Raw genomic sequence first — 12930 nt, forward strand, 5'->3', positions numbered from 1 at the left:
AGCACTCACGCCCTGCGAAGCGCCCTCCCTTCCCGAGACGCCAGGGACCCCGGCCCAAGATTGTGCTGGACCCGGTGCCTCCGAAATCGTCCTGATTCGTCAGGAAGGAAGAGGGTGGGGGATCGTCCCGTTCCGACCGGACAGCCCCAAAAGCTCCCACGAGTAATTTCCCCTCCGCCTCGTTTAATTCCGGGCGTGGGAAACATGCTCCAAGTGATAGATGGGCCCACACCTGTTGCGCCCACCCCAAACGCCGTTTTCACGGCGAACATAATTTTACCTCATCTCAAAAAGAGCAAATTTCCTCTTCCACCCCTCTCGGTGTACGACCCCCTCAACGGCGGTCTGTCACCGGATATCATTCAACCCCTTGCCACTCGGGCCGAGGCCTGGTGGGCCATCCCCGATGTGTCAGATTGGGTTATGGGGATCGTAACCCAGGGCTACTCGCTCCAATTTGCAAGACGGCCCCCTCGCTTCGGCGGGGTGCTTCAAACCTCGGTCAATCCGGACGACGTGCATGTCTTCTGGGCCGAAGTTATGACATTGCTAAAGAAGGGAGCTGTGGAAATAGTTTCCCCGACAGAGAGCGAGTCAGGCTTTTACAGCCGCTATTTTCTGGTCCCCAAGAAGGATGGTGGTCTCAGACCCATTCTAGATCTCAGACTTTTGAATCACTCCCTCATGAGACGGAAGTTCAAAATGCTGACGCTGAATCAGATCCTCGCGCACATTTGCCCCGAGGACTGGTTCTGCTTGCTGGACCTGAAGGATGCGTACTTTCACATCCAGATAGCCCCCCGTCACAGACGATTCTTGAGATTCGCATTCGAGGGGGTGGCGTACCAATATACGGTCCTGCCCTTCGGGCTGTCTCTGGCTCCTCGCACTTTTACCAAGTGCATGGACGCTGCGCTTTCCCCTCTGAGGCAGATGGGAATCCGGGTCCTGAATTATCTCGACGACTGGCTCATCCTAGCCCGTGCGCGAGTCGAGCTGGAACACCACAGATCCGTGCTCTCAGCCATTTACAATGTCTGGGTCTCAGGGTCAACCTAGCCAAGAGCTCGCTGTGCCCCACCCAGTGAATTTCGTTTCTGGGGGCAGTTTTCGACTCAGTCCGTATGACGGCAGTAGTCTCGCCGGAGCATGCTCTAGCGATTCAGCAGCTCGCGGCCTCAATCAAGAACAAAGCCTGTCTCCCTCTGAAGTCTTCTAGCTCTGAAACCTTGGATGGACCCTACGTGGTTCAAGCGCAGAGTGCCCTTACAGGCGGTCTCACGAAGGATGGTGCTCTCAACGGATGCTTCCAACTCGGGTTGGGGCGCTGTGTGCGAGGGCAGACTGGCCTTCGGCTCGTGGAGTCACGAGGAAAGCCATCTTCACATCAACTGTCTAGAGATGCTAGCAGTGATGAAGGCCCTTCAGTCTTTTCAGACTCACTTGACAGGACGTCATGTTCTAGTCCGGTCGGACAGTATGACGGTGGTGTCATACTTAAACCACCAGGGCGGTCTCTCGTTCAGCCGCTTATGTGCTCTGGTGAAACGTCTTCTGGAATGGGCTCTTCCGAGGCTTCAGTCGCTCAGAGCGACTCATGTTCCTGGCAGGAACAATCTGGGCGCAGACATGTTGTCACGGAGCAACATCCCCTCCGACGAGTGGATGCTCCACCCCCAGGTAGTCCTCAAGATTTGGGAGTTCTTCAGGAGGGCAGAGATAGACCTCTTCGCCTCAGAAGACAACTCTCATTGCCCAACATTTTTCTCGAAGGAAGTCGAAACTCTGGCCCATACATGGCCCAGCACACTCCTTTACGCTTTTCCTACGATCGCACTGATCCCTCAGGTTATCAGGCGCATCACAGAAGACCAACACAGAGTCCTTCTGGTAGCCCAGCTCTGGAGGAACCAGGTTTGGTCCTCGGAGCTGTTCAAGCTCTCCCTGAGAGCCCTGTGGCCTATCCCCCTGAGACGGGACCACCTCTCTCAGGCAAACAGAACGATCTGGCACCCACAGCCGGAGCTTTGGGCTCTGCACCTCTGGTCCCTCGATGGGAGCCGTCCAGCCTCCCCGGGGACGTTCTAAATACCATTTCTCAGGCTAGAGCTCCGTCCACGAGACGCCTCTATGACCAGAAATGGGCGGTCTTTGTTGATTGGTGTTCCTCACACAACATAGACCCCGTGGAGAGTGACGTATCCTCCATACTGTCCTTCCTCCAAGAACGCTTGGAAATGGGGCGCACCCCTTCTACTCTTAAGGTTTATGTAGCAGCCATTGCGGCTTTCCATGCTCCCATTGCTGACCATTCAGTGGGACGTAACGGCCTTGCGATCCATTTCCTGAGGGGCGCTAGGCGATTGAATCCTCCTCGCCCCCTCACCGTTCCCACTTGGGACCTCTCACTGGTCCTCAGAGCCTTAAAGGGACCCCCCTCAGACCCTTGACGCTGAAAACCGCTCTGCTGTTAGCACTAGCATTGGTTAAGCGCGTTGGCGATTTGCAGGCCCTCTCTGTGAGCCCTGCATGCCTTGAATTTGGGCCAGGAGACTCGAAGGTTGTTCTCAAACCTAGGCATGGCTACGTTCCTAAGGTGCTCTCAACCCCGTTTAGAGCTCAGGTCATCTCGCTTTCTGCTCTTCCTCCCTCGGTGGACGAACAAGAGCTGGAGCTACTCTGCCCAGTTAGGGCATTGAGGACCTATGTGCAGCGATCGCAGCCTTTCAGGCAGTCGGATCAGCTCTTTGTTTGTTTTGGTGGCCGCACCAAAGGGTCTCCGGTCTCAAAACAGCGCCTTTCCCGTTGGATAGTGGACGCTATTAACCTGTGCTACTCCTCACTGGGTGCAGACTGCCCCATAGGAGTCAGGGCCCACTCCACTAGAGGAATGGCTTCCTCGTGGGCTTGGTCCAACGGAGTTTCCATTCAAGCTCGGGTTCTTTCAGTGTAATTTAGCGGCCTCTAGTGAGTTCCGCCTCACACAACCCCAGGAATTATTTCCTTAAGTGTAACCAGAGGGTTCGATTAAGGCTTTGCCTTCTCGCTTGTTTTTCTTGGACCCCCTTCCATGTGTCCAAATTCAGGCTGTATCGTTCCCAGCCGTGGCACGGCGTGGTTGAATTCGTTCCCCATACGCAGTACGAGTGAAGTATCGAAAGGGAACGTACTCTGTTACTAACGTAACCTCGGTTCCCTGAGATATGGAACGAGTACTGCGTCACTTGCCATGCCACGAGGCTGCAGCTTCAGGGTCGTCGCTTCAGTCGATTACACTGAAATCCTATGGCGAAACGCCTGCTTATATAGCCCGTAACCCCGCCCATTTAGGCGGGAATATTTGCGCGCTTTGTCGCCATAGGCCGCGCAGCTATGCCGCGTCATCATTGGTTCAACAACTTGTCTATGAGTGAACCAATGACGATGCAGTTACACTGCGTTATTGAAAAAGGCTTCAGCAGCGGGGAAAAAGGGAGACCTTTCCCCATACACAGTACTCGTTCCGTATCTGAGGGAACCGAGGTTACGTTAGTAACCGAGTACGTTTTCCTGGGTCAAAAATGGTCTTCAGTGGTGGCTGACAGACATGGCCATTGACACAAACAGTAAAAAGTACCCTAGCCACGTGATCTGCGAGCCCAATACTGACAATAAATTACCTGCCACACTCACTGTAATCCTTTCTTGCCCTCTTTGCAAAAAAAAATCTGTGATTTCATAGCTTTGTGAGAGAAGATGCTTCTTTGCTAGGAAATTATTTTGGTATATAATAATAATAATAATTTATAGGCATAGTCAGTATTAAAAAGTAGCATTAAAAGTTTAATGTAACTAATAGTGTAATTTTCTACCATATACAATTGAATGCACCTAGCTAAAAACAACTTTCTTTGTTCTGGTTTCACCTCACTCCAGTCTAAACTAACTGATGGTTAGTTTATAACCTGAAAATACTGATTTTTATCAAGGCTAAATCTTACTAACCACTTTTGCTAAATGGGGTAAGCACACTTACGTTCTCATTTCAGAGGTGTTCTGAGTAAATGATTTGTTATACACCAATTCAGACAGTGACATCTTTTTTTGAGTCTATTGAAAGTGTGGTCTATGTCAGCTGCATGTGCGGGATGCCTCTCAGGGAAGCTGAGGTGACGTTCTTTTGAGCACTATTCACAACCAACGGTTATTCAGGAAAAAAATCTTGGAATGCGCCACGTGAAACATGGATTCGGTCTTCCGAACTTTTAGCATCATGCCAGTTGTGTTAGAATAATATGTGTGAAGGAGAGAGAGAGAACAAAGACAGTGCTTAGTTTGAAGACAGAGAGAGTTTGTGTGCACAAGGGAGGAGCTCTATGCTCGTTCTCTCCGTCAGTTAACATGGTGCCTTATCACAAGCGTCATTCATAAATCACAATAACTGATCAAATAAGGCTTTGGTGGGACAAAAATTTGTTTTGGTAGCTGCCAAAATGTTTTCAATGTAGGAAAAACCCTGCTTAAAATAAAGTATAACCATATATTTATACATATTGTTATACCAGCATATACTTTTTTTTTGTGCTTTCTGACATAGAACCCAGAAGTGCTGCACTGTGTTATCAAAATTAGCAGCATAGGAGAATGACAGAGAAGAGAAGACATTGTTAAATAAGGTCATTATTGTGATCCGAAGATGATTGAAGGTCTTACGGGTGTGGAACGACATGAGGGTGAGTAATTGATGACAGCATTTTTAGTTTTGGGTGAACTAACCCTTTAATCTTTGTTTCCACACACACACACAAAATGTATATGCTGGTATAAAAATATTTATAAATATTTGGTTGTACTTTATTTTAAGGTGTCTGTTACATAACTACCCGTCTAGGGGTGGGGATAATTAATTTGTAATATATAATACAATGAAGAATCAGCCTTTAAACTAATCTGATCTGTATAACTGAATAACCAATTCAAATTCACTTTAAATTTATTTATCAAAATTATTTCTATAACATTTTTATCATAAGGGGATGAAAACGATTTTAGTCCGACATCTAATATCTGGAATCAATCAAGTAAACATTGAAAATTTCTGTGATTGCATCCATATTGTGTTATGTTTAGTTATGTTTAGTGTCTTTGTGTTTTAATTTAGATTTGGTTATGTTCCTGTTTGCCCGAGTTCCCTGTCATTGTTAGTTTCTATAGTTGTTAATTAGTTAAACACTTGTTACCTGTTCTGTTGATTGTTTTCCCTTGTGTATATATACAAGCCTTTAGTTCATTTGGGTATTTGTCCATTATCGTCTTAGTTGTAATGTGGTTATGCTATTCTGTTTTTGTGGTTGATCTCCTGTTTGTTATTTTTGTTTATCTCCTTCATTGTATGCTGATTGCAGCAGCCACACTGTAAATGATTTCTGTTGTTTTCACAGTAATATACTGTGTTCTCAACAGTTCCCTACTGTTGAATCTGAGTACAGTATGTTACTGTACATTTTGTCTTTTTTACATTATTACTGTATTCTTAACATTTTCAAACTGTATAAGCCATGTACAGTCTATGTTTCTGTAGATTTACAATGTATTCTGGGAAAATATTAGCCTATTGTAAATCTAAATACAGTACTAAATGACATCGAAAAACAACCAAACACCTCATCATATGCAACAGCTCTGTGACAGACTCGTGAAGATTAAAGGTAACAAGATTATGGTAGGTTAACTTTTGATTTTTCCTCTTTTTTCGATATGTTTTATTCTGATGATATTTGCAAGATTTAAAGCTGCGTTTTAGTAAATACATTTCTGTAAAATCTGAGCAAATTTTCTGGCCTTTTCCTCCCGCAGCGTCGTGAAGATAAAAAAATTCAACTACAAATACATTTGAGTTAATAAATATCTGTACGAACACTGGAGCGGGTGCTCAGACCAGCTGGACCATCGTGAGACAGGCGGGAAGACTCGCTGTGAAGACGAAAAGCCCACTACGTGAAATTGGTAGGTCAGTGTTAAAACACATGTAATCACCGTTTTTGTTTTGTACCAATGTTATTTGCAATTAAGGTATAAATACGTTTCAGTTAATAAATGTCGAAAGTGGGTGTTCATTTCACATTTAGACCGCACTAACTAGCACTTTTCTTCCCGCAGCGGCACTGGCAGAGACCGACTGGACCGTGAGACAGGCGGGAAGATGTGTCGCAGTCCATAATGTGGTTTTATGATATATATGTGCTGGTTTATTAAGTACTTTAACTCTTCAAACTTTTATTTTTATATTTCCAACAATTATATTCCACTGGCACAATGTGTTACTGTGTATTTTGTTCATTGATGAAATATGGTGAACATGCTGGAAAATCTGTATATTCTATTGAAGTTCAGCTATGAAATGTAATGATGACACCAGAATAGCTGCTGATGTGAAGCAATAACTTGTGTTATTGAATATGTAACAGTAAAATAAAGAAAATAAAAATAAATAAATAATAATAATAATAATAACAACAGCATAATACTATGTTTTATTTTACATTATGCTTAAAACTATTGTAGTTATTTTTACGGTAATTTTACTGTGGTATGAAATACAGCAACTACTGGATAACTGTTGCCAGTAAGTTACTGTTAATTTGACAATAAACATTTTACAGTGCACTAAATATGATGAACCAGAAATTATGAACCCTGTGCCAAGTAATACTGAATAAATTCTTTTGTACTGATGCACTGTGAGGACACATCAATAGGATGTGATGTTAAAGCAATGTTAATAGCTTTCTCAGAATTAAATTGTCTGTTGACATGCCTGTGATAACTGTTCTTTACAGCTCAGGAAAAGACAGGTACTTAAATGCCAGAACTGCTATTCAGTTTCATATGGAAATAATTTGAAATTAAAAGGATGAAATGCACTTTGAGGTTTGCTGATAAAATTAATGTACTATTTATTTCTCAAAACCATGGTATTAGGAATAATGTGTAAAGGTTTTGGGTGGGGGGTAGGGGCATTAAGGCCTTTAAAAGTTATGATAATCTTTGTTACAAATATAGAATGTTCTATGGTAAAAGCATAAACCAACCCTCACTATTATGACTGCTGTGACCCTTCTCAATATAAGATAATATAATTAGCCTATAATGTGTCTAAGACAGTATGCCTAGAACACAGATGGTGCCTGTTTCACTATAGGGTAAAATGGTAAACGTGATTCCAAAAATAATCTGTTACAAAGACACAGATTAGCTGGCTCGGTGTGTTGTGATGTGTTAATTTTTAATTACTGACGTTCTCAGAAATTGTGCATGCCTCAAAGCTGTAAAGACAGTGAGAAACTGCTCTCCCTACGGAGTACACGGATTGCATACACTCATGACTGCATTTTAGATTTGCATTTGTTTTCTAACAACTTCAAATTACGTGCCATTTTGCTTCATTATAGATGCATATCATATGCGCTTAATTGGCTTTTGTGGGACTTCAAAAAACACTACAGGGTCCATTTCCAAAATGACTAACAAAGTAAAAAAGGACAGCAGAAAAAAGACAGAAAAGTTCTAGTTTATCCTGCTTCAAAGGGCTTCTCTGCTCAGAAATTATTTATACAGCATGAAAAAAAATATATATTGGTAGACCTGACAAAATACAAGATGCAATGCTATGTGGTTGCATTTGAAAAAGCCCCCGAAAAAAGTTGAAAATGACATTTCAAACCAGAACTACTCAGTATGAAGGTCAAGTGAGGTTTCCTGAGTTTCTGCTTGTAAACAGCATTGAAACTGAACTTGCTTGTCAACAGTAATAACATTACTATGCTGACAATTGTTAAGGTCCCTCTAGCCAGAACTGCATGCCAGAACTGTCAATATTGTTTGAAATTTTACCTTCTTTTATATTTTTCTGTTTATGATAAAATGTCACTTCAAGTAGTATATATATAATTACTAGTATAAAATATATACTGTATGCTATTACTACTACTGCAAGAGCCATAGGCCACAAAGAACTTATGAAGCATCAGTGGCATTCATGAAGCATTCTTTGTTGAAAGATATTGCTCAGGTGAGAGCTACAAAAAATAAATATAGCGGCAAGCAGCAATTACAGGGCCAAGCACAAAGAAGGTACAACAAGTCAAACCAACATGTTCGGGAGCAGCAGACCAACTGCAATAATGAGCAAGTAAAGACCTATTAAAGGGATAGTTCACCCAAAAATGAAAATTTGATGTTTATCAGCTTACCCCCAGTGCATCCAAGATGTAGGTGACATTTTTTTTTCAGTCGATCACAAATGATGATTTTTAACTGCAACCGCTGCCCTCTGTCATTCAAATCATTGCAGTAGATGGAAACTTCATCTATAAGAGTGAATAAACCTTGCTTAGACAAATCCAAATGAAACCCTGCGGCTCGTGATGACACATTAATGTCCTAAGACACGAAACGATCGGTTTGTGAGAGAAACCGAACATTATTTATATAATTTTTTACCTCTAATACACCACTATGTCCAACTCCGTTCAGCTTCCTGCTAGTGAGGTCAAAAAACACGTTCTGAAGACGGAAGTGATGTCTCGCCCATATACTTCAATGAGCGCGAGACATCACTTCCGTTGTCAGAGCGCGATCTGACCTCACTCACCGGAAGCTGAACGGAGTTGGACATAGTGGTTTATTAGAGGTAAAAAATTATATAAATACTGTTCGGTTTCTCACACAAACCGATCGTTTCGTGTCTTAGGACATTAATGTGTCGTCACGAGCCGCAGGGTTTCATTTGGATTTGTCTAAGCAAGGTTTATTCACTTTTATAGATGAAGTTTCCATCTACTGCAATGATTTGAATGACAGAGGGCAGCGGTTGCAGTTAAAAATCATCATTTGTGATCGACTGAAGAAAAAATGTCACCTACATCTTGGATGCACTGGGGGTAAGCAGATAAATATCAAATTTTAATTTTTGGATGAACTATCCCTTTAAGATCATTTAGACCCAAAATAACTGAAAAATCATAAATACAGTTAATAATAAAGATTTACTGGTTTATCACTTTCAACCAATAGGTGGAACTGTGACCAAATTAATGGGGTATGGTCAGAGTGAGGTGGCAATGACACTCGCAAAGTTTGGTGTCAATATATCAAAGCACTGCAGAGCTACAGCTTTAAGAGTCATTTTGGCATGAAGCCTCTACTTCATTGCTGTGGTATATGAAAACGGTTTTGTCTAACAACACGAAATCCATAACTATTTGCAGGCATGGTCTAAAGATATGATATTTATATAAAGCTATAAGCATTTTTTTTGTTTAAAAATTCATTATAACATTTCACCACAAGGAGGCACTGTCTCTAACTTTTTAAGTACTTTCAGAGCATGGTGCCGATGGCTTATACTGAGTTTAGTAATGGTACATCAATGCATTCATAAAATTTTGATGTTTTGTTCAATTATAGTGCCACCAAGAGGCACAATCCCACCACTTTTTTTTTTTTTTTTTTTGTCCTCAGAGTGAGCCCATACATGTGTGTCAAATTTGGTGAAAATTTTTCATTTTGGAGTTACAGATTATATGTATGAGAACATAAAAAATTACCCATGAGCGACTTTGATTTTATTTTTTTGTCACTTCCTATACAAATTTTGACATTTGGGCATTAGTGTTTAGTTAACCAACTATGGTTCTCTGTTTCCTATGCTGGTTTCGTCTCGATCGGACTAGCGGTTTCAAAGATATCTGCAAAAGTTTTTTAAGCGCTAAATCACAACGTTGCACAAACCATAAGGCATGTTTGGTATCGCTGGACTTGGCAGGGATTCAGGAGTCTAAGTAGATGACTCCTGTATAAATAACTCAACCACATCCAAAGTTATAAGCATATAACTATTTTTTTTCTCCACTAGGTGGCACTGGTCTGAAACTTCTCAGGCTCCTTCAGGGTACCGTGCTGATGACCCATACTGAGTTTTGTAACAATTCGCTAATGCATTCATAAAACACAGCATTTTAGCACAAAATTAAAAAAAACCCAATGGCCAAAATGGCCGACATGGGAAAATTGGATATCATTCGACTCGGTATGACACCCCGAATCTAACGAGACCAGATTTTCGGACAAACCCTTCAGAAGTTATAAGCAAAATAGCCATTTTTTAAAATCTCCAGACTAGTAGGTGGCGCTGTCCCGAAACGTCATGCCTCAGGTCATGCTTGTGACACGTACCAAGTTTGGTCTGAATACGATAAAGCATTGCAGAGATAAAGCCTTATGTCTATTTTCACAAGTGCTACGTAAAATTGGTTTGTGCGTTTTCCGACAATGGTTTGAGAAATCGACTTGAATTCCATAACTTTTTGTTGACATGGTCGAAATCTGATTCCATTTTCATGAAAATCAGAGCAATGGCCTAGGAGGAGTTCAAAACAGAAGGTTTTTCTAAAAAATCTAAATGGTGGAAAAATGTTCATGATGGATGATGACATAGACAATGGCAATGACATTTGATTGGAATTGTCTTGAGCCAAGGAATCCAAGGAAAACATTTTTGTTTCTAGCCCTTACGGTTCAAAAGTTATTAGCATAAACGTGAGTGAAAATTTGGACAGCTGGTGACGCTAGAGGGATTGAGTTAGAGATTCCAAATTTGCTATGGCCACAGTTCAGACTAGCCCCTAACTGTGTGCCAAATTTCAGAAGTTTCCCACAAGCGGTTCTGTGGGCTACCATAGACTTCCAGAGCGGAAACGGAAGAATAATAAGAAGAACGCCAACGGATAGAATATGTGCCTATGCACCTTCAGTGCTTGGCCCCTAATAATAACCCCAAGGCATTAGATATACCATGGTGTGAAGACAGCCATCAACAAGTGGAGAAAGTATTGCACAACAGTAGTATTATCAAGAACAGAGAGTCCGTCCAAAACTGATGAGAAGACAAAGAGAAAACTGGTCAAGAAGGCATTTAAGTGGCCTACAGTGGTTGCTCCCTACATATGACAACTATCTCCCATATTCTCCATCTGTCTGGGATATGGGTCAGGGTGGCAAGACGACACAAGCCTTTTCTGAGCAAAACCAAATCAGGTTAAACTTTGCAAAACATATATCCCAAATATATTCCCATGTGGGAAATGTGTTATGGTCTGATGAGACCAAGATTGAACCTATTGGCCAAAATTATAAAAGGTATATTTGGCGTAAAAACAACACAGCACATCAGCAAAAGAACACCATACCCACAGTGAAGCATGGTGGTGGCAAAATCATGCTTTGGGGCTACTTTTCTTCTGCTAGAACTGGGGCTTTAGTGAAGGGAATCATGAATAGCTCCAAGTACCAGTCAGTTTTGGCACAGAACCTTCTGGGGTCTGGTGACTCTCACATTTTAGCATTTCAATAGATCTCTAAATCTATCTCTCAATCTATTAAATATTATTATATAATACATAAAATTCCTATATACAAATGCATTTAAGATCCATAAACCAACTTTTTGGAAAAGAAATAAGGTGAAATGGGGGCAGTCAGGGCAATAACATGCTCAAATTTGTCCTCAAAAAGTGTCAGGCAGGATCCCAGATGTTTTGCTGTCTCGATTTTAAGTTTTCAAAGTTTCAGCAAAAAGGCCTCAAAAGTACAGAGGGCTTTTTAATCAGCAGCAGTGATGGATGAGCTAAGAGTCCTCACCACGCTTGGGACGAACCAGCCAATGTGAAGCAGAGACACTCGGACAGCTTTCGCTCTATGGACAAATTACACTCCCCTGTTAAAATGCGTGTCAAACGACACTCACGTCAGCTCTCATACAATGAGACGCCAATTGTGTAAGCCAGGTGATAAAGGAGTATCTCTGGGAGAGCGCCATCCAAACACGGAGTTAAACCCAGGAGTGTCTGGGAAAATTACTCCTTGACATCTCGTCATGTTATGTATTAGGCGGCGATAAACTCTTCCTGATGTGCTGCCAGTGTTGTTGGGGTGTAGAAAAGGCAGATGGAACCAATAACACGCCTCGATTGTGGAGATAAAGTGGAAATGTCTGCATTTTTTTTTGATCCACCAGTGACAGCGAAAATGCAGATTTCTCCAATTGGTCTAGCTGTACTGTAAACCATCCATTTCAATACATTCAAAAGTTAAAGGCAAACAGATGAAAAGTCCAGTAATTTGCCCTTTCATAAACTTCCAAAGAAGAAATCATTCATATTTATAAAAGAAACGTTTAACACATCAAGTTCATCTGCAGGTCAACAATTTATTTGTACAAAAGAGGGAAAAGCACAGTCAAGTGTGAAATTCCTTTGTATGTCTAACTATTCAGAGTCGCCCTGACTGAGAAACCAATTAATGACAGCAAAAGTGGTCAAGGAGAGCAGATGTCCCATGTTAACAGAACCCAGAGAACCTGAGTGAAAGACGTTTTGTTGCTGTCTACACGAGAGACTGCTGTAGTCTACAGTATGTTTACTGAGATGGTTTGCGACAGTGACTAGGTATTATTAAACATCCCGAAGGGAACTTCAAATAAATACATTGCATATTTGTGTCATACAAGAATCTAAATGCCAACCCAGAAGAAACTTGTATTACTCAGGGGTTGATTTATTTTAAATTAATTTATAAACATTATAAGCTGTTTTCTTCGTAGGGACTGGAATTTTTTCCCCAATGTCCTTTAAAATGTCACTTGTGAGCAGAATATTGTTGTACTTAATTTCCAGTCAAGCTGTATTTGTCAAATAATGGCATACATATAAAATGCTTGAAAATTTGCCCTAATGGGACAAAAAAGTTTCGAATTTCAAAAAACGTAATTTTCATCATTATAATTTTCATGAATCTGTGGACATAAAACTGTGGTGGGAATTTTCAATACAAGAAAAAAAAAAAGAAAAAAAAAAAAGAAAAAAATCTAAAACTCTAAAGGACCAAAAGTGC

General features: G+C 41.5%; 1 protein-coding gene and 1 long non-coding RNA gene across 4 annotated transcripts in view; one reads left to right on the forward strand and one right to left on the reverse strand.

Annotated features, from left to right (window-relative positions):
* The window catches only part of LOC137021626 (inactive N-acetylated-alpha-linked acidic dipeptidase-like protein 2), a 243516-nt gene that overhangs the window by 42556 nt on the left and 188030 nt on the right, over positions 1-12930 (reverse strand). The window contains exon 1 of one of the 2 annotated variants that reach the window (XR_010895341.1): positions 8232-8454. The exons of the other annotated variant lie outside the window; for it this stretch is intronic. The gene's annotated coding sequence lies outside the window, so the exon portion shown is untranslated. Of the gene's footprint in view, positions 1-8231; positions 8455-12930 lie in introns of those variants that run through there. 2 annotated transcript variants of the gene reach the window in all.
* The window catches only part of LOC137021627 (uncharacterized), a 33581-nt gene continuing 29248 nt past the window's right edge, over positions 8598-12930 (forward strand). For both annotated transcript variants that reach the window (XR_010895342.1, XR_010895343.1), the window contains exons 1-2: positions 8598-8671; positions 8805-8921. This is a non-coding gene — a long non-coding RNA (uncharacterized lncRNA). The remainder of the gene's footprint in view (positions 8672-8804; positions 8922-12930) is intronic.

The sequence above is a fragment of the Chanodichthys erythropterus genome, chromosome 6, assembly GCF_024489055.1.
Source record: "Chanodichthys erythropterus isolate Z2021 chromosome 6, ASM2448905v1, whole genome shotgun sequence".
NCBI lineage: Eukaryota > Metazoa > Chordata > Actinopteri > Cypriniformes > Xenocyprididae > Chanodichthys > Chanodichthys erythropterus.